Source organism: Halichoerus grypus, chromosome 6, assembly GCF_964656455.1.
Source record: "Halichoerus grypus chromosome 6, mHalGry1.hap1.1, whole genome shotgun sequence".
Taxonomy (NCBI): Eukaryota; Metazoa; Chordata; class Mammalia; order Carnivora; family Phocidae; genus Halichoerus; species Halichoerus grypus.
In genome coordinates, this window is record NC_135717.1 from 117,725,220 (window position 1) to 117,747,060 (window position 21,841).

Below are 21,841 nucleotides of genomic sequence, written 5' to 3' on the forward strand. Positions count from 1 at the left end.
GATAACAAATAAGTCCACGAAAAAATGCTCAATATCTTAGTCATTAGGGAAAATGCCGATCAAAACAACAGTAAGAGGGACGCCTGGGCGGCTCAGTTGTTAAGCGTCTGCCTTCGGCTCAGGTCATGATCTCAGGGTCCTGGGATCGAGCCCTGAATCGGGCTCCCTGCTCCGCGGGAAGCCTGCTTCTCCCTCTCCTACTCCCACTGCTTGTATTCCCTCTCTCGCTGTGTCTCTGTCAAATAAATAAAATCTTAAAAAAAACAAAAACAAAAACAACAGTAAGATACCACTACTCACCTGTTAGAATGGCTAAAAGAAAAAAGACATCATAGGTAATGTTGCCAAAGATGTGGAGTAACTGAAACTCTCATACGCTGCTAGGAGGACTATAAAATGGCACAATCACTTCAGAAAGCGAGTTGGCCCTTTCTTAATATGTTAAATATATACTCCTACAATTGGACTTAGTTATTCTATTCCTAGATATTTATACCCAAGAGAAATCAAAGCATATGCATACAAAGCACATTCATACAAAAACTTGCACACAAACACTCCCATCAGCTTTATTTTTAATAGGCAAATCTGGAAATAACCTAAATATCATCAAGTGACTGTATAAACACATTGTGATATATTCCTATAATGAACACTACTCGGCAATAAAAAGTAATAAACTATTGATAGGCAACTGAATCATCAACAACAGGATAATCTCAACACAGTTATGTGAGTGGAAGAAGCCATGCCAAAATAAAAAAAAAAGGACGTACTGTATGATTCCATGTATTTAAAATTCTGAAAAATGCAAACTAATGTACAGTAATAGAAAGAAGATTAGTGGTTGCCTGGAGAGGGAGTGTGGGAGAGTGATACATGGAAGAATTACAAGGAGGCAGGGGGAAACTTGGAGGTGCTGGGTATGTTGATGGTGGTGATAATTTCACGCGTGTACAACATACGTCAAAATTGTGCGCTCTAAACATGCATAGCTTATCGCATGTCAAATACACCTCCGTAAAGCTATTTAAAAATGTATGCAGTGGGCACACTAAGTGATAGGCACACTGTGCGCCAGGTTGTGTTGTAGATGTGTGAAATGCCTTCTCTTCAATCCTCACAACAAACCGATCAGGTTGGTACTATGGTTGCTCCCTTTTTACTGAGAGGCTCTCTAAGTCTTTTACTGAGGTTTGCAGAGGTTGTTCAGGTTCCAAGGCTACCCGGTTAGTAAGTGGCAGCCCGACCATCCTCTTTCCCTCTTAACTCTGAACTTCCGAACTTCAGGGGCACAATAAAGTGCGAAGAGTTCTCACATTCATTATCCACATCCTCCTAAGAGAGTGTGGAGTAAGCAGTTTAAATGTTCGCGCCTACTTTACATACAGACTTACTGAGCTTCAAACAGATATAGGGGGCCTTTACACAGCTTCAGACCGGAAGGCTGTCGGGGAAGCGATGTGTCCCTTCTCCTCATACCAGGGCCCTGTCCACTGAATCACAAGGCTCCAATTGCTGTGGATAGACTTCGGCGATTTTGTTTTTTTCAGTCGGCCAAAGATCATGTAGATCGAGTTCTCTGTGCCTATAGGTGTCAGAATTGCAACAACGGAGCATTGCCATATTGCTGGGCATTTCCTTTGCAACTGCCGTTCTGGAGACAGGTGAGACGGCGTTTGCCAGGGTCACGGGGCATTCGAGCCCACATAGCACCTTCGGCTTTCAGCTCCCAGGTGCTGGCTGGCGGCCCGCCGTCGTCCCGCGGCCGCGTCCCGTAGCTCAGCCGGGTGCCCCTCCCGCGCGCCTCCGCGGGGGCGTCGGGGAGGCGGGCCCGGGGACGCTCGCGAGGCGCTCCGGCGCGGCGCCCCCTGCCGGCGCCCTGCTCCCTCGCCCCGGATCCGGTCCGGGCGGCGCGGGGACTCCGGCCTGAGAGCCAGCGAGCGCGCGGGCGGGCGGCGCGGCGCGCTGCGGGCGAGCGGGCGCGTCCTGCAGGGGTAGGTGGGCCGCCGGGCGCGGGCGGGCGGCGCGCGCGGGCTGGCCCGGGGCGGGCCCGGGGCGGGCGGGGGGCGCGCGGCGGGGGTCGGCGCGGGGGCGGAGCGGGCGGGGGGCCCGGCGGCGGGGGCGCGCGCGGCGGCGCGCGGCGGGCGCGAGTCATCAATTATGCAAGGACTCGGGCGGCGCGGGGGGCGGGCGCGGGGAGCGCTCCAAGATGGCGCCCACCGCAGTCCCGCCCGCCGCAGCCTCGGCGCCTCTGCAGTCCGGCCGCGCCTCCCGGGCCCCGCGCTAGGGCCGCCGTTGCCTCCCTCGCCGCCGCTGCCGTAAGTCGCCCCGGAGCCCCCGCCCCGGCCCCGCTCCTCGCCCGCCGGCTTCCCCTTCTCGCCTCGGGACCCCGGAGCGGGGCTCGCCCATCTCCGGTCGGGGGCTTTGCCGCAGAGTGCGCGGCGGGGCTCGAGGGGCCATGGAGCTGGGTTTCTGTCCTCCCTGTTTTGGACAGGTGTTTGGAAGTCTTGCTTCCTTCTATCGTGTTTACCGGGGATCCCTGAGGAGAGTTGAGGACCACCGGCCACCACCCCCATACACCCTCGCTCTTCTCGTCTCTTGGCTGCATTGGGAGACACTGGCCTGCCCTCGGCGCCCCTTCCGTGGTGCAGCCCCCCTCCCCCCACCTCCAAGGGCCGGGACAGAGTCGGGGCCCCTCGCGGGGTTGCACTGGGAAGGGCAGCGCTGTCGGGATCTTCCTACAGCAGCCCCTCAGCTCTACCCCCTCCCCCATGTCTTACTGCATCCTTCTCCCCCATCCGGCTCCAGATCGTTACCAACTGCAGAAGCCAGGAGCTCCTGGGTTCTTAGGGCAGCCAGGACTCCCCCTGTTCTTTACTCGGATGCGTCCGTCCCCCTCCTGACAGGGTGCTCTGGGGCTGTGTTGGGGGCCCCCGGGACCTTCCTCGGCAGGCTAGGATTCCTGCATTAGGGAGTACATCACTTTCAGAATATCCCCCTTCCCCCACCCCCATCCCTACGCCACCCGATGCAGAGCTTGTTCCTCTCCTCCTTTCTCCCTTCCCTCCCCCACCTTACCACAATCAGCAGCACCCCGGGCTTCTTAGCGTTTGGCTTACAGGACTGCCCAACTCCACAGACCCCTCCTCTCTAGTTCTCTCTTGGTACTTGGGGGACCGCAAAGCCTCTGCATTTTTCCTCAGAGCTCAGCTCCATCCCCTCCGTGCCTGCGGCAACCACCGGTGGAGACTTGGCAGTTAACTTTCCGGGGGTTAGCCGGGGCTTTCAGACCCCTTTAGAGGCCCCAGCTTAAAGGTCCGGTGGGGTAGAAATCATTTTTCAGTCTGACAAATATGATTCTTCAAACCATGCATTCCTTCCAACTACTCCACCCTGTGCCCTCTTCCTCACTTACACTGCAGTTTTTGAAACACGGGGGAATACATTTTATATCGGGAGATTCCAAGATTCTCGGCATCTGTGTTCATAATAAAAGAATGTCATCTGCATGGGGAGGGGGGAGAAACTTGGCATTGCATCTGGCTAATCCAGGGAGAGGGAGAAATAATTAGCATGGAGCAAACTCTACCACACAAGAAAATTTAGTGGGCACCAGAGAAGCAGGAATGGAAGCAGGAAATGTGGGTGAGGGCTTTGGGAGCAAAGGGGGATAGTGCTTTTTATAACTATTTTCTCAAGTTTGAACCTGGAGAGCCTTCAGAGAGGTTTTGGTGTGTTAGGGCTGGGGGATGTTTTAGCTTTCCAAAGATTTTGGGTGTGGTGGGCTTTCACTGTTTCCCCATCTCTCTGTACTTCTCTTTCCTCCACGTGCATTAGAAGATAATAGGGGTGGGGGAACTTTTTTCTCCCCCCCCCAAAATATATATATATTGATGTGTAATGCAAATGGCTGGAGAACATTAGCATCCGGTACCATTCTGGTAGGAATCTCGGGGGAATCAGACTTAAACTGCTGAAAGCTTTGTAGCACGTTGCCTGTAACCTGGTTCTTGAAATACTGCAGCATTTTTTCTTTGGAACTCATGACCCATAAGGCCTTCAATTCTCCCTGAAAGAGAATTTGATTGCTTGGGAGGAGGGGGTGGTAGTGATGGTTTGGTATTCAGCAAGCATTGTCTGTCCTAGAAATTGAGTCTCTCCCTGGAGAGGGCTCTGAGCATGTTCTATGTTCTCAACATCTGATTTAGGGTACGTGTAAATGTGTTGTGTTTCTTAGTAGGGCTGGTTGTGGAGATTGTAAAGCAGTTCCTGATGGTGTAGGCCAATTATTGGTTCCTTGGGTTCAGTTTGAGAGGCAGACTTAGTATACCTTTGGTTTTCATTTGTGGTTTTTTCAAATTTTATCAAAGTACTTAAAGGATTTTATTTTAAATTAACAAAGGATTATGAAGTAGAATATAGCATACTTAAAAACAAACACCCATACAGCGCTTATTGCTTTCTTTGTAGGAGCTTTAACAAATTTTTCTCATGGTCCAGCTTTGGGTGCCTGGGTTTAGGCTTGCACCAGGGTTTCTTGCTGTGGTGCTTAAAGGACAGTTCCCTGGTTTCTTGCTGTGGTGCTTAAAGGACAGTTCCCTGGTTTCTTGCTGTGGTGCTTAAAGGACAGTTCCCTGGATTCTTGCTGTGGTGCTTAAAGGACAGTTCCCTGGTTTCTTGCTGTGGTGCTTAAAAGGACAGTTCCCGGACCAGCCCTGCCATGAAGTGCGCACATGCTGGACATCATTTGGGTTTTTCTTTGCTTTTGTTATCAGCAGGCTTTCTTGTAGATGTGTGTGTGCATGCGCAGCTGGGTTTATTCTTGAGGTTGCAGGCCTAGTTGTCATATTTTATTACTCCCACATAACTCTTCATTTTGGCTGTCCCTCACAGAGACAGTGTTTTACAGGCTGCAACAGATCCATATGTAAGACATACAGTGACATTTTGCTGACTACATTGTTTTAGCACATTTCGGTAATTTCAAGTAGCAAGGATCTGTTAATAATTATGGGAATTTGGTCTCCACGAGAATTAATCAGATAGCTTGCTAAGTCAAACTGGATCAGAAGGGAATCTTCTCTGGGTTGATTTGAACAGTGAGCTGAGAAAAGGACTTGACACAACAGAGACCAGTATGCAATCCATTGTATCACTATAGTAGACTTGTCAAAAAATTTATTTTAAAATCCTAGAAAGGGAAGGTGGCCATAAAATTCAGCTGTACAGCCTCCCAGCACAGGAATCCCCTTATGGGAGATCTTTGCTTTGAATATGTCTGTTGGTAGGGAACTTCCTACTACATAAAGTAGCTCATTCCATTTGGGTTCCACTGTGATTAAAGTACTTTAATGTCATTGAAAAGACAACACCCATGAAGTTAAAAGACCTATAGTTTGGGGCTATATCAAGGCCAGATGTCATTCTTGTGCTCATTACCAAGAAAAGATTGACTATTGATATTCTATAGAAATTATACAAGAAATCCCCATCTGCTTGAAAAGAATACAAAGATAGAGACATAGCCACCTAAAGCAAGAAAAACATTCCATGAATGGAGAGAAAAATAATTATCTTTAATGTGCTGCTGTTATGTAACAAGTTCTGGAGGCACAGGCATGACTTAATGAATACATAATTCCTATTGATTATATCTGAGAAAGAAAATAACCCCACACTGCATAGAAAGTGTTAAAGATGCAAAGTTTATCCAGAGTGAGATCAGGTTCCATAATTATAAAAAGAACACATTCTTATTACAGAAAAATTTTAATATATGTAAAAAAAAAAAACAGGAAAAAGTCATCCTTAGTCTTAGCTATCCTAAGCAAAACAGTTATCTGTGTTTTATTGTATATTTTCAGTCTTTTTTTTTTTCTATAGGAGGGCAAGAAGCAATTGCAAACGTTATTCAGAATAACAGTATTTTTAAACCAAGCCTTTTAAACTCTTAAGTTCATAGTCTACTATGTTAGTCATTTAGGGACTTAAACACTAGATGGTTATATTTAATTTACCTTTTTTCTGAATCATTTTCAAATTTTCCAAAAAGTTATCTTTAATGCAAAAGAATTCATTTTTAGAATTGGACTCCTGTAAAGTCTCTTGATTTAAATATAGCAAGATAACTAGAGGAATAAAGAAATCTTTTCTTAATCATCGAATCAACAAATATTCTCCCTCTGCACCTACTGTGTGTGAGGCATTGTACTAGGCACTAACACTCTTCAAGTGGCAAGAACCAGCTTAGAAAATTATACCATGCTCAAAAACTATGGCTATTAAAATGTACAAGGAAGGAAACAGAACTTTCATGCTCTAGGTATATATCAATTGCTGAAATGTGGTATGGCAGACTTTTAGGTGTAGCCTGGTAACTCACCCTAAAACAATAATTTGTATAGGAATAGAAAGTAAATGCAGGAAAAGAAAAGACAAAAGGAAGTCTTCTGGGAAATTTTTCTCTATCTTTTTGTGAATGTATAGAGACACAGCCAGGACACACAGTTAAACACCATGTCAGGAATTGAGGTGAAATGAAGACACAAGAAGGTTGCCATAGTTAACACCACTAGGAAGAAGAAGAAGAAGCAGTATGGGCTTTGGAGTTAGGCAAAACTAAGTTCAAGTCTTGACTCTGCTACTTATTAGCTTTGTGACTTTGGGCAAATTATTTAATCTCTTTGAGCGTTAGTGTTCTCATCTAGAAAAATAATAATAATACCTACGTTTGGGTGTTTGTGGGGATTAAATGAAATCTCTGTTGCCTTGTAGTTTCTGACACATAGAGCTCAATATATATTTGCTCCTTTCCCTTTAGGGATTTAGCAGCTTAGTGTGTGTTTATACACGTATTTGATATAGTGTGTGTGTGTGTGTGTGTATATATATATATATATATACTGTATTAAATTTCAGTAGTCTGAAAAACAGTTGCTTTATCTTCAGTCTGGCATAGAGGATAGGATCTGCAGATACCCTGACTTGGGTGGACATTGCTAGTCTAAGAGGAGAAAAGTTTTATTGTACAATTGCAGTGCTTATCTCCACCACGACCGTGCAAATGCAGTTACCAAAGTAACTCCTCATTCATTCCCGAACTATTCTAGAATAGGTCTCTACCCAAGAGGAATGCTCTGGCACTGACCAGCTAGCTGGCAGGCAATGAACTGTTTTTAGCTATAGCCTGGGATCTGAGGTGGAATGGACCCAAAGGCTGAGGCTCCCCTTTATTCTTCCTTGAGCTGGATATCTTAATTATGATGAGTGATTATCAAGTTTGGAGTTGCTTTTGTCTGCAGCACCATTCTAGATTTTCCCATTATATTTACACTGATTTATTTGAATGGGTCTCATATAGTTAGGTCTCACATATAGTAAGGCTGACCATCTACCTTTGGTAATTATTATTCTATGTTTGTTTGTTTATCAGAACTTTTAAAATCCTGGGATGTCTGAGTGGCTCAGTCAGTTAAGCGTCTGCCTTTGGCTCAGGTCATGATCCCAGGGTCCTGGGACCGAGTCCTGCATCGGGCTCCTTGCTCAGCGGAGAGCCTGCTTTTCCCTCTGCCTGTCTCTCCCCCAGCGTGTGTGCTTGCTCTCTCTCTCTCTCTGACAAATAAGTAAATAAAATCTTTAAAAAATTTTTAAAAAGGACTTTAAAAATCCTTCTATCAGTTGACTGTTTGAATTAAGTAAGGCAAATATTATTCTACCCATTTTACAGCTGAGGAAACTGAGTGTCCCAGAACTTAAGCATATTGTCCAGGGCTACAGGACCATTAAGTCATGGAGTGGAGATGGGTACCCAGGTTGGTTGACTGACCCATGATTAAGGATTTTTTTTCCATTAAATGGTGTTATATTCTGATGTTCATATAACCAAGTAACGTGAACAATTTTGGCTTTATTTTAAGAAATTATCATTATCCTAGGTAGTTAAACATATCTTACTGAGTGGGCATAATGAAAGATTCTGAGATAGGCAGAGGGAGGGCAAAAGTACCTTTGAAGGAGAGCATTTTGGAAGCAGGAAAAATGAGGGAAAATGAACAGAAGACGTATTACTTATTGAAGTAACACACCTGTTTTGTTTCTGCAGCTATCCTAAATACTTTTTAAAAGGTCATCATGTCTTGGTGTCTGCTTATCTTTCTTCATTTCTCTTGCACATAACCAGGCATTGGTGGTTCAGTGGTAGAATTCTCTCTTGCACATAAATACATTTAGTTACTCATAAATACTCCCATATTGCCAACAAAAGTTATAACCAGGACTGTAGAGGAATTATGGCCTCTGCCACCTGACTTCTTTGCTTCAGCAAGGCTGAAATTGGTGTAGGACTGTATACTGGGGATTGGTGCTAGGAGAGTATTCAGGGTGGAGCAGAAAAAAGTTCTGGGAGGCTCTTGGGCTAGAACAGCAAAGGTGAAAGTGGATAATAGTTAAGATTTCCCTTAGGTATATGGAGATGTATCCTATTGAGGAAAGTGAAACAAAACAAAAGCTGGGAGTCCAAGGGTCTAAGAGGTACTCTAGTTTTGGGACTCAAGCTCTCTTGACCCTGAAAGGGGTTAATTGGGTTAAGGTGACTGAAATGTTAGCTGGGACAGTGTCTGAAGCACTTTTATATTGACTGTTGGTAGTAGGGAGAGGCCTCCCATGTTCAGTGGGCTTGTTCCAGGGTCTGGAAGTGGAAAGCACTGAAATCCCCCAGAAGACATATTAACAGGCTCTTTTCATGTTCAGTTGATTAGTGCTGTTTTTATGCTGTAAAATTTTTGGGTTCCTGGGGAGTAAGGATATTAAAGAAATATAAGTCAATGCTTATTTATCCAGGGATGGATTCTCTAGGCTGTGAATTATACATGTCATTTATTTCCCTCCCTTTTCCTACATTTTGGGTATTTAACTGATCATTAGCATATCCACCAGAATGAACTTGGGAAGGGAAAAAAGTAAAAATTAAAATGTTACTTTAAATTTTTAAATAGTGACTCATAAAGGAAAAGATCACAACTACTTTATCAATGAAAAGGCAGTTCATTTTTCAGCTGTTCTTATTCTCTTGTTATTTCTTTCAGTAGTTCACAATTGAAGGCTAAACCTCCAAAAGCTTAATGTTCACTGGAAGCAAGTGTGAAATAGCATTTTTCCTTCATTTGACTGAGCAACTGTCCTGTAATTAAATAGGGTTTAATATATTACATGGTTAGTTTCTTGTTTTAGGAGGAACCCTTCTTCAAGTAAGGATAATGCAACAGGCTTTCACTTTACATTCACTACTGTCTTTTTTGTCTTAGCAAGAAGCTGAATAAAACACTTTTAAATGAAAAGAAAATTATGTATTATTATTAAATTGTGGAGAAAAATTGAGCAGTTTGCAAATGAGACCAGCAGAGCTTTCTCAGAAGTCAGAATACCCAGAAATCTCATTTTCTACAAAATTCTCAATTGGATTTCCTAAGATTCTGGCGAAGACTAAAGAGGCAAAATGTCTTGTTTCTAGGAAAGATGCCTTGGAGAAAATAGGCATTTTTAAAGATTTGTGCTGTGATAGAGAAGAAGGTATTGGGAGTGTGAGGAATCATCAGAGCAAAGTTTGAGGAAGTGTGGGAAGGACTGCTGTGAAATGGACAAGGGAATTTGGATGTGAACGTGGGGAACTGCTCATTTTTTAAGAGAAGGAGTTATGTCCCCTCTGCAGACTCTTTTGGAAACCTCTCTGTGGCCTGATATTCTGGATGGGGTTTGGAGTCTTAGGAAGGTGTTTGTTTTTTAAGTGTTATTTTATCCCTAGCTCTGCTGGAACTCTGCTACAAATTGCTTTCTTTATCTGATCCTTGCATTGGAAAAGCTAGAGAGTATTTTCTTGCTTTATACCAAAAAAATTTAGTAACATTCTTAAATGTTATTTTGTTTCCTCTTTTTTTAAAAGGATTCTAAGTCATTTAATATAAAATTTTTTCTCAAAGGCACTGTTGAAGTTATCGCTTCCATTCTGTGTTGTAAAATATGTATTTTATATTTGAGTAGCTAACGGAGCAGTGTTCAAAAATCAGAAGGTTCAAAGTTAAGTCTTCCTGTAACTGTCTCCCAGTCAGTCAGTATGCACTCCATAAAGGCAGCTTCATTACCAGTTTCTCTTTTATTCTTTTCTGTGTACATATGCACCTGTGCACATTCTCTCGCCCTGGCGCATACACAGTTACTTCCTTTGTCTTTTAGGGAAGACTATTAAAATAGTTTCAGGATTTGAGCTCTCCTTTTAAATCATCTTAGATCAGTTTTCCCTCTTTTCCTTATGATGTAGATAATCCCGTATGTTTTATTTTTCTTAGTGAAATTTCTTGGCTTATTTAAGGTAAAAAGTTAATTTGGGCCAAAGCAGCCCTTTTCTACCAACTATGTTGTTTTTTAGGGTTTCCATATGAGAATTACATATGAAAAAAGTATAGAGAAAGACATGGTCTTGAGAACTATTGGCGTTTTGCTTTCTGTGGGGAACTGTAGATCCCCTATCCTGACCCACCAATCAACAAAATTTTCATGAGTAACAACTAAAGGTGAGGCATTGTAACAGGTGTTGAAAGGTAACAGTAGAGATAGACCTTATATTGCAGGAATGTATGTATTGGGTGAAATAAACTATAAACACAAAATGTTAAATAAGAGGTGTTTATAATGGTTCATGACAACAACTGTAAAGGGTTTAATTGCCATATAAATGGTATAGAATATAAGTAAATTGGGTTTTTTGTTTGTTTTTTTGGTTTGTTTTAGAAAAGAGAGAGCTTTAAGCTGGTATGATGAGAGGGTGATGGAAGAAGTATGATTTGAGCTGAGCTTTACAGAATGGTTGGGTAAGACAGTGTGAGTCAAAGTAAGAAGGTGAGAATGCACGAAGTATTTTGGGAGTGCAGTGAACAAATCAGTTGGGCTGGGGTAGAATGCCACTTCCCCCTCCCCGGCGGGTAAGCCTGTAAAAGATAGGGTAGAGGTAGCCCAACATTAAGGATTTTTTGAAGCTGCATTTATCCTTAGAGACCATGAAGAACATAGAAGATTTTTGAGGGAGCACAGAATGACACATCATCAAAGCTGTGCTAAAATGTGTCAGGAGGATTGGGCAGCAATGTGTAATAGGACAGAATAGAACACAGAATGGACATCTAGTTAATTGGCTGTTTGGTTTGGCCTTAGATGGGTGGTGACAAGGGCTTGGACCAGGATTGTAGTGACGAATATGGAAAGGAAGGAAAAGAGTTAGAATTTTGTATATGTGTGTCACATGTATTTAAGTAATATTTTCCTAATGTAAGAAATAGTTTATAGGAAGACTCATTAGGACTTGATGAAAGACTACATGGGGAAAAGGGAGGAGGAGGAGTTCAAGATTATTTTGCCATTTTAAAATTCAGAGATATAATCTTCTATTTAGAACATCTGGGGAGGTATGTTCTGTAATACATGTTGGCAGTCTAGTCCAGAAGTGCCTTGGTTATTAGCAAGCTATCTTTATTTCTAATTAAAAAAAATTTTTTTGTAATCTCGACATCAATGTGGGGCTCAAACTCATGACTCCAAGATCAAGAGTCAGATGCTCCTCTGACTGAGCCAACCAGGCACCTTTATTTTAAATTTTTAATCCTTTCTTTGCAGAGAGTTTCCCCCCCTTGAGCTTCTAAAGTTTTCTTTAAGGGAAACCTGAGTGTTCCTACTTCTTTATTCTCTGTGCTCTCTCACTGATAAAGATTATTTAGCCTTTGTAGATCTCTGTCCTTTTCTTAATTTGGAGTGTTACATTCTGTGCATTTGTAGACACTTAACATGTGGTCTTTTTCCTTGATATTCTCAACTAACCTTTAGTTTCATGTATAAACAAGAATTATGCACCTTTTCATATACCTGGTGGATGACTGTTTTGTCCTTATTGAAACTCAGTGCCTTTCTTTCTTTGATCATTTGCTTATGTTCTGTGTGCTTCATGAAAACTATTTGAAACTGCAGGCTTAATTAAAGGTAGCAACTGAGAGGATTCTAATAGGTGAAAGCAGAGGGAAAGAGGCTTTATCAGCCAGTGCTGTTGCTTTTTCTTTCAGGTATTGAATCTCAGGCTGTGGATACAAAATATCAGGCTTGACTTGCATCAACTTCCTTGGTGTATCTGGGGTACCAGACAGTGGTCAATGAGCCCTAATGTACAACTTGAGTATACGGTGGTAATTTAGAGCAAAGGTATGCTCAGAGAGCTTAGGTTCTGTCCTAGCCTTTTGTATTCAGTAAAGGTCTTGGAATAAGAAAAAAAAAAAAACAGAGTGATTGGAACATCAGAACATACACATGCAAATTAACAGAATACACCTAAGAGAAAAGCAATTTAATGCAATAATTTTTTCATTTAATTTGTTAATATTTTCCTTCTCACCATTAAAATTACAGAGTTCTTGCAAATTCCATTAACATTTGCCACAGTTTGCACTCAGACAGTTGGCAGAAGTCCCCATGGTTTGTGTGGAACCAGTAGAGCAGACAGAGTTCATGTAAAAGATGTTAGTAAATTTAGCACTCTATTTAGGGATGCAAAGCATCCTTATGGTAATCCCATTAGGAGATTCTCTGTGCAATCACATTATAAGTTTGTACCTGCTTTTTAGTTTGAATGCTCAAAGTAACTGTGATTAAGAACAGTTAAACAAAAGCCCCTTGGGAAGGCATTCTTAGGGTAGTCTGGGATGAGGAAAGTCCATAAAGGCCTCTTAATTGAATGCTGGCAATCTGTTTAATTTTTTAAAAATATTTTATTTATTTATTAGAGAGAGAGAGCATGAGCGGGGGGAGGGCGGGGGAGAGGCAGACTCCCCGTTGAGCAGAGAGTCCAACTTGGGGCTCCATCCCAGGACCCCAAGATCATACCTGAGCCAAAGGCAGATGCCTAACTGACTGAGCCACTCAGGTGCCCCTGGCAATGTGTTTTATTAATCTAGATGTTCTAGAGCAAATAATATTTTGGTAGATTTAGAGATTTTTTTTCTCTTTCTATTTGTAGTAGTTCTTCTTCCTTATCTTTAGAAAAGGAGGGGGAGGGATGTGTAAGACCCAAGAAGCGCACAGAATGAATGATGAAGTATAGTGGGGAAACAAAGTAGAATAACCATATGAGTATTTCACCTACCTTATAAGCTGTTTTTTTTTTTCCTGACTCATAAGAAAAGTCCAGCCATAAGTGCAGAAGGGGTAAGACTTGGGGATCTTAATATAGACTCTTGACATTAGAAATTGCTGAGAAGTTTTATAGGTCAAAAAAAACCAAGTGTGTTTTATGTGATGAATGGATACCGAAACATGTTATTAATTAGACCTGAGGGTTTTCCACCTTTAATTTTAATTAGATTACTCCCCCTGGCCTTTGGGCACTGATAGGCTTTTTTCCTTGCCACAGGCTCCTTCCTGACTATTAGTAAGTCTTTGGTTTCTCTTGTCCCTTGTGAGTTGTGGGAGTTGCCACCACTTTCACCTCCCACTCCTTAGCGGGCTGCCTTGCTGCTTCCCAGTGCTAAGGGAGAGCAGTCATACCAGGGAATGTGATTTATGTGCCTGTTTGGGCTCTGCTCTAGAGCCCTACCTTTGCTCAGGATAGTGCTCAGAGAAAGGTTTTTTGGCTTGTTTTTTTAAGAGCCATACATTTATCACTCAGTACAATTTGTTGCAAAATCTCAAGAAAAAAAAATCATCCCCAGAAAGCAGTGTCACTTTTCTAGCTGAGATTACAGACCCATCAGCTCCTTTTAGGTACTGCTCCTGTTTATAGATGTTGGATTGTCAAGGCTTTTCCGGTTTTTTTTTCCTTCTTTCCATGGTTTACTCACAGAACCTAGTAAGAACCCTTATTTGTAGAAACTGCTGACGTTTAGGGGGTATTATAAAAATCCAGTGTGGATCTGTAGAGTTCAGGGTATGGGCACTAGTCTACATTTTGGACAAGAGGGTTTCAGATGTTCTTATGGACAAAATTTAGGCATCAGAACCCCTGCAATCTAGTTGTGGCTTTGGGCCTGTACACAGTGCCCCTGGGATGAACAGAGTCCTTTTTCCTATTTGGAAACATATTCCTATTAGGGTACTATCACCAAATAGGGTCATATTTAAGTCCAATAGAAGTAAAATTTGAAAAGCTTTTGAAGTTCTAGCTCACGTATGGCAAATATATTTTTTTCCTTTTAACATTTTTAACAGCTTTGGTTACTTTTTTCTTATTGTTACTTTTAAAATTTACAAAGAGTACAATTGAAAAAAATTTGGTGTACAGTTCTGTGAGTTTTAACACATGTGTGGATTCATATAACCACCACTGCAGTCAGCATACAGAACAGTTCCATCACTTCAAAAAGCTCCCCACTACTGTCCCTTTGTAGTTACATTCTCCCTAACCCATAATCCATGCCAACCACTGATTGGTTCCCCATTCCTAGGGTTTTGCCTTTTCTAGAATGTCATATAAATGGAAACATACTAGAGTATATAGCCTTTTGAGACTGGCTTCTTCCACTTAGCATGATATCTATGTTGTATTTATCAAAATTTGTTCTTTTTTATTGTAAGGAGTATTCTACTGTATGGTTATATAACAGTTTGCTTATCTACTCATTTGATGAAGGATATTTGATTTGAGATGTGCCCAATTTCAAGCAATTGTGAATAGTGCTGCTCTAAACATTTGCGCATAGGTTTTTGTGTGAGCCCAAGTTCACATTCCTCAAAGATATCCATAGGAGTGAGATTGCTGGGTAATATGGTAAATGTATGTTTACTTTTAAAAGAAACATTATAAGAAATACTAAACCATTTTTTCAGAGTGGTTTTACCATTTTGTATTCCCACCAGCAATGTGTAAGAGTTCATTTGCTCCATATCCTCATTTGCACTTATCGATGTGTTCAAATCTTTTGCCCATTTTTAAAAATTGGATTATTTATTTTCTTACTGTGTGTTTTGAGAGTTTTTAAAAAATACACATATCCTGGATATAAGTCTTTTAGCAGATAAATTACCTGGATATATCTTCTCCTAGTTTGTAGCTTTTCTTTTTCTTGTCTTAATAGTGTCTTTTATAGAGCTACAGTTTTCAATTTTAAGTCTAATTTGTCAATTTCTTTTATGGGTCACATTTTTGATGTCATATATAAGAATTCTTTGTTGGACCAAAGGTCACAAAGATGTTCTTTGTTTTATTCTAAAAGTTTTATAGTTTCACATTTTACATTTAGATCTATGATCCATGTGAGTTAATTTTTGTATAAGGTATGATGTTTAGATCAAGATTCATATTTATTTATTTTTTGCAGATAGATGTGCAGTTGTTCCAACACCATTGCTATTGAAAGACGATCCTTTCTCCATTTAATTGGTTTTGTACTCTTGTCAAAACTCAATTGGCTATATTTGTGTGGGTCTTTTTCTAGACTCTATTCTGTTCCATTGATACATGTGTTTGTCCCTTCATAATACCACATAGTCTTGATTACTGTAGCTTTATAGCAAGACTGAAAATTGTGTAGTGTGAGCCTTCCAGGTTTCTTCTTCTTTTTTTCAAAATAGTTTTGGCTATTCTAGTCCTTTTGTCTTTCCATATCAATTTCAGAATCAGCTTGTCTATACTGCAAAAACCCCTGCTGGCATTTTGATTGGAATTAGATTAAATCTGTAGATAATTTGAGAGTGGATATCTTAACTATAACATGTATTGAATCAACGAGCATAATGTATGTCTTCATTTATTTAGGTCGTATTTGATTTCTTTCATCAGCATTTTCTAGTTTTCAGCATATAGGTTTGTACATGTTTTGTTAAGATTTATCCTTAAGTATTTTTTTGAGCTATTGTAAATGTTTTTATTTTAGATTTCAATTCTAATTCATTCTTAGGGTATAGAAATGTGATGAATTTTTTATGTTGAATTTGTATCCTAAAACCTTGTTAAACTCACATTTTAGTTCTAGGAGCCTTTTTATAGATTTTGGGGACTTTTCATATAGATAATCATGTCATCTGTGAATAGTGACAGGTTTATTTCTTCCTTTCTAATGTAGTATGTGCTTTTTATTTCTTTCTCTCTTCCACTGTTATTATAGACTTTACAGACTTCTAGTAGGGTATTGAATGAGGGTGGTGAGAGTGGGTATTCATGCTTTGATCCTGTTCTTAGGGAAAAAGCATTTATTCTTTCACCGCTAAATATAATGGTAGCTGTTAGTTTTTGTAGGTGTTCTTTATAAGGCTAAGTTCTCTTCCTTTTTTTTGACAGTTGGAAGATTTTATTTATTTTTTTAAATTTCTTTTTATTATGTTATGTTAATCACCATACAGTATATCATTAGTTTTTGATGTAGTGTTCCATGGTTCCTTGTTTGCGTATAACACCCAGTGCTCCATGCAACATGTGCCCTCCTTAATACCCATCACTGGGCTAACGCATCCCCTACCCTCCTCTCCTCTGAAACCCTCAGTTTGTTTCCCAGAATCCATAGTCTCTCATGGTTTGTCTCCCCCTCTGATTCCCCCCCTTCATTTTTCCCTTCCTTCTCCTAATGTCTTCCATGCTATTCCTTTTTGTTTTTTTGTTTTTTTTTTTAAGGATTTTACTTATTTATTTGAGAGAGAGAATGACAGACGGAGAGCACGAGAGGGAAGAGAGTCAGAGGGAGAAGCAGACCCCCTGCTGAGCAGGGAGCCCGATATGGGACTCGATCCCGGGACTCCAGGATCATAACCTGAGCTGAAGGCAGTCGCTTAACCAACTGAGCCACCCAGGCACCCCTCCATGCTATTCCTTATGTTCCACATATAAGTGAAACCATATGATAATTGTCTTTCTCTGCTTGACTTATTTTTCTTAGCATAATCCCCTCCAGTTCCATCCATGTTGGTGCAAATGATGGGTATTCATCCTTTCTGATGGCTGAGTAATATTCCATTGCATATATGAAGGCTAAGTTCTCTTCTATTCCTAGTTTGCTGAGAGTTTTTTCAGGAATGGATGTTGAATTTTGTCAAATGCTTTTTCTGTATCAATTGATATGATCATAGGATTTTTTTTCTTCTTAATCTGTTAATAGAATAGATTAAACTGATTGATTTTCAAATATTGAACTAGCCTTGCATTCTTAGGGTAAACACCACTTGGCTGTGATGTGTTACGCTACTATGTTGTTGGATTTGATTTGCTAATTTGTTGAGTTTTACATCTGTGTTCATGAGGATATCAGTTTGTAGTTTTTTGTGTTTTTTTTTTTTTTTTTAAGATTTATTTGAGAGAGAGAGCACAAGTTGCGGGAGGAGCAGAGGGAGAGAATCTTCAAGCAGACTCCCCGCTGAGCATGGAGCCCAACATGGGGCTCGATCTTATGACTCATGAGATCACTACCTGAACCAAAACCAAGAGTCGGCCACTTAACCAAGTGAGCCACCGAAGCACCTCTGTAGTTTTGTGTTTTTCTTGTGCTGTCTTTGTCTAGTTTTGGTATCAGTAAAATGCTGGTCTTATAAAATAAGTTAGAAAGTGTTTGCTTTTGGGACGCCTGGGTGGTGCAGTTGGTTAAGCATCTGCCTTAGGCTCAGGTCATGATCCCAGAGTCCTGGGATCGAGTCCCATGTCAGGCTCCTCACTCATCGGGGAGACTGCTCTTCTCCCTCTGCCTGCCATTCCCCCTGCTTGTGCACGCTCTCTCTCTCTGTCTCTCTCACAAATAAATAAATAAAATCTTTAAAAAGAAAGTGTTTCCTTTAATATTCTTTGTAATAGAATGTATAGAATTCCTTCTTTTAAGTCTTTGGTAGGATTCTCCAGTGAAGGCATTTGTGCCTAGGGTTTTTCTTTGTGTGAAGGTTTTTAACTGCAAATTAAATTTCTTTATTAGATATAGGACAACTCAGGTTGTATATTTCTTTTTGGGTGAGTTTTGGTACTTTGTGGCTTTCAAGGAATTGGTTCATTTCATCTAAGTTGTGAAATTTATATACATATATATACTGTTTCCTTATTATCCTCTTAATGTGAGGGGGGTCTTTAGGGATATCCCTTCTTTCATTCCTGATATTGATAATTTTTTTTAAATTATTATTATGTTATGTTAATCACCATACATTACATCATTAGTTTTTGATGTAGTGTTCCATGATTCATTATTTGCATATAACACTCAGTGCTCCATGCAGAACGTGACCTCTTTAATACCCATCACCAGGCTAACCCATCCTCTACTCTAGAACCCTCCGTTTGTTTTTCAGAGTCCATCATCTCTCATGGTTCCTCTCCCTCTCCAATTTCCCCCCCTTCATTCTTCCCCTCCTGCTATCTTCTTCTTTTTTTTTTTTTTTTTTTAACATATAATGTATTATTTGTTTCAGAGATACAGGTCTGTGATTCAACAGTCTTGCACAATTCACAGCGCTCACCATAGCACATACCCTCCCCCATGTCCATCACCCAGCCACCCCATCCATCCCACCCCCACCACTCCAGCAACCCTCAATTTGTTTCCTGAGATTAAGAATTCCTCATATCAGTGAGGTCATATGATACATGTCTTTCTCTGATTGACTTATTTCGCTCAGCATAACACTCTCCAGTTCTATCCACGTCGTTGCAAATGGCAAGATTTCATTCCTTTTGATGGCTGCATAATATTCCATTGTATATATATACCACATCTTCTTTATCCATTCATCTGTCGATGGACCTGATATTGATAATTTATGTATTCATTCTTTTCTTTTTGATTTGTTTAGGTAGAGGCTTATCAATTTTATCCATCTTTTCAAAAAAACCAGCTTTTAATTTTGTTGATTTTTCTCTATTGCTTTTCTGGGCCTTTTAAGGAATTGTTTTCTGTTTATATTGTTTTTCTTATATTTATTTTCTTCCTTCTGTGTACCTTGAGTTAATTTTCTCTTCTTTTTTTTTTTTAAGGTGGGAACTTAGACTGTTTGAGACCTTCTTTTCTAATATAAGTTTTTAATACTATAAATTTCCCTGTAAACACTGCTGTGACTGTATATTACAAATTTTGGTATATCAAATTTTTATTTTCTATGAGACTTCCTTTTTGGCCAATGAATTATTTAGAAGTGTGTTATTGTGAGATATTCTAGAGTCCTTATTTTATTGATTTCTAGTTTAATTCCATTATGGTCAGAGAACATACTTTATGTGATTTCAATACTTTTGTATTTGTTAAGGTTTGTTTTATCACCCAAGATATGGTCTATCTTGGTGAATGTTCCATGGGCACTTGAAAAGAATGTATATTCTACTGTTAGGTAGACTATTCTGTAAATGTCAATTATATCCAAATGGTTGATGGTGCTGTTCATTTGTTCTATATCCTTGATTTTTTTTCTTCTCTCTTTTTTTCCTAAAAATGTGATTATTATTTAATTGCAACATTGTATTCTACCTTTTTATTTTTTCAGCTTTTTTGAGTTGTAATTGACTAGTAGGAATTGTGTCTAAGGTATACAGCTTTATGTTTTGATATCCTTGATTATTTTTTATTTAGTTGTTCAGTTGATTACTGAGAAAGGAAGATTGAAATCTCCAACTGTAATTGTAGATTTGTCCATTTTTTCCCTTAGTACTATCAATTTTTGCTTCATGTATTTTGAAGCTCTTTTGTTCAGTGCATATACATTTAGGATTGTTATATCTTTTAGTGAATTAACGCTTTTATCATTATTTAATGTCCTTTCACCCCTGGTAATTTTCCTTGGTTTGAAGTCCATTTTGTCTGATATTAATATCAGCCACTCCAGTTTACTGTTGATTCATGTTTTCATGTATATATTTTCCCCCTTTTACTTCAGCATTTTTTTATTTTGAAATAGTTTTAGATTATTAGAAGAATTGCAAAAGTAGTTCCTATATGCCTTTCACCTAGCTTTCTGTAATATTAACATCTTATATAACCTTAGTACATTTACCAAAACTAAGAAATTAGCATTAGTATAGTAGTCTGTTAAGTAAACTACAGAATTTTATTTGGATTTCACCAGATTTTCTACTAATGTCCTTTTTCTGTTCCATAATCCAATTCATATTGCACTTAGCATCCTTTTATTTTTAACCTACATATATCATTGTATTTAGTAGGTTTAGTACACAACATGTAGTGTGTTGTGTTTTTTTTTTAATTGAAGTCCATTCTGACAATCTCTTTTTTAATTGATGTGTCTAGACCATTTACATTTAACATAATTATTATTTTGAATTCAGGTCAACCATTTTGTTACTTATTTTGTTTGCTCTGTTTTGTGTTTGTTTCCTTTCCCTTCTTTTGGATTATTTGGATATTTTTTGGTATTCTATTTTAATTTATCTATTGAGTTTTTTATTATCTCTGTACAGTTGTTTTAGTTTGGCTGGGGATTACCATATACATACTTAAGTATTCAGTCTACTTAGCATTGGTATTTACTACTTCAAGTGGAATGTAGAAACTTTAGCACCATTAGATTTATCTCTTTACCCTCTTCCTTTTATATTGTAATTGTCATATGTATTACATTTACTTTCATTGAAAACACCATTGGACATTGTTATAATTTTTGCTTTCAACCATCATTTAGATTTTAAAGAACTTAAGAGGGGTAAAAATGGCTATCCCATTTACTCAGATATTTACCATTTCTATTGCTCTTTCTTCTTTCCTGAAATTCTAAGTTCCCCTTTAATATCATTTCCCTTCCTGAAAAATTCCCATTGGCCTTTTTTGGCAGATATGCTGGTAATGAATTCTCTTGGTTTTCTTCATCTGAGAATTTATTTTCTCATCATTTTTGAAGGATATTTTCCCTGGATATAGAATTTTAGGTTGACAGTTGTTGGTTCTTTCCAGCACGTAAAAATCTTGTTCCATTGCCTTCTATCCCTCCATGAAACATCCAGTCACTCACATTATTGTTTCCCTATAGGTAATACATCATTTTTCTGACTGTGTTCAAGATTTTTTTGGCGGGGGGGGGGGAGCGCTTGGGTGGCTCAGTTGTTAAGCGTCTGCCTTCAGCTCAGGTCATGATCCCAGGACCCTGGGATTGAGCCCTGCATCGGGCACCCTGCTCAGCGGGAAGCCTGCTTCTCCTCTCCCACTCCCCCTGCTTGTGTTCCCTCTCTTGCCATCTCTCTCTCTGTCAAATAAATAAAATCTTTTAAAAAAAGGGTTTTTTTGTTGTTTTAGTTTTCATTGGGCAAGAATTTCTTTGAGTTTATCCTATTTGCCATGCACTGAGTTTCGTGAATGTAGAAGTTTATGTCTTTTACCAAATTTGGAAAGGTCGTGGCTATTATTTCTTCAAATATTTTTCCTGCATCACACTCTTTCTCCTTTCCATTGATGATATAAGTGTTAGGCCTTTTGTATTGTCCAGTGGGTCCTTGAGGTTCTGTTAATTTTTTTTGCAATCTTTTTTTCTCTGTTCAGCTTGGGTAATTTTTGTTGGATACATCTTCAAGTTCATTGACTCTTCTGTCATCTTAATTATACTATTGAACCCATCCAGCAAATTTTAAAATTTCTTTTATTGTATTTTCTAGTTTAAAATTTTCCATTTGGTTCCTGTGCGTGCACACGTGCATGCGTGTGTGTGTTCTGTTCTTTTGTCGAGATTATGTATGTTTCCATTTACTTCAAGAGTGTTTGCCTTTATTTCTTGGAGCATGATTATAATAGCTGCTTTATAATCTTTGATAATTCTTATATCTTGGGGTTGGTGTCTGTTGATTGTCTTTTCCCTCGTGAGATGTTCAGATATTTTTTTGAGAGAGACGGAGAGAGAGAGAGAGAGA

At 39.7% G+C, this 21,841-nt stretch overlaps 1 protein-coding gene across 5 annotated transcripts in view; it reads left to right on the plus strand.

The window, feature by feature from the left end:
• The first annotated feature begins 1,875 nt into the window (after positions 1-1,875).
• Positions 1,876-21,841, plus strand: part of SCN8A (sodium voltage-gated channel alpha subunit 8) — a 177,014-nt gene continuing 157,048 nt past the window's right edge. For 4 of the 5 annotated variants that reach the window (XM_078075980.1, XM_078075982.1, XM_078075978.1 and 1 more), the window contains exon 1: positions 2,172-2,321. The gene's annotated coding sequence lies outside the window, so the exon portion shown is untranslated. Of the gene's footprint in view, positions 1,998-2,171; positions 2,322-21,841 lie in introns of those variants that run through there. The other variant, XM_078075979.1, reaches the window with a different exon arrangement.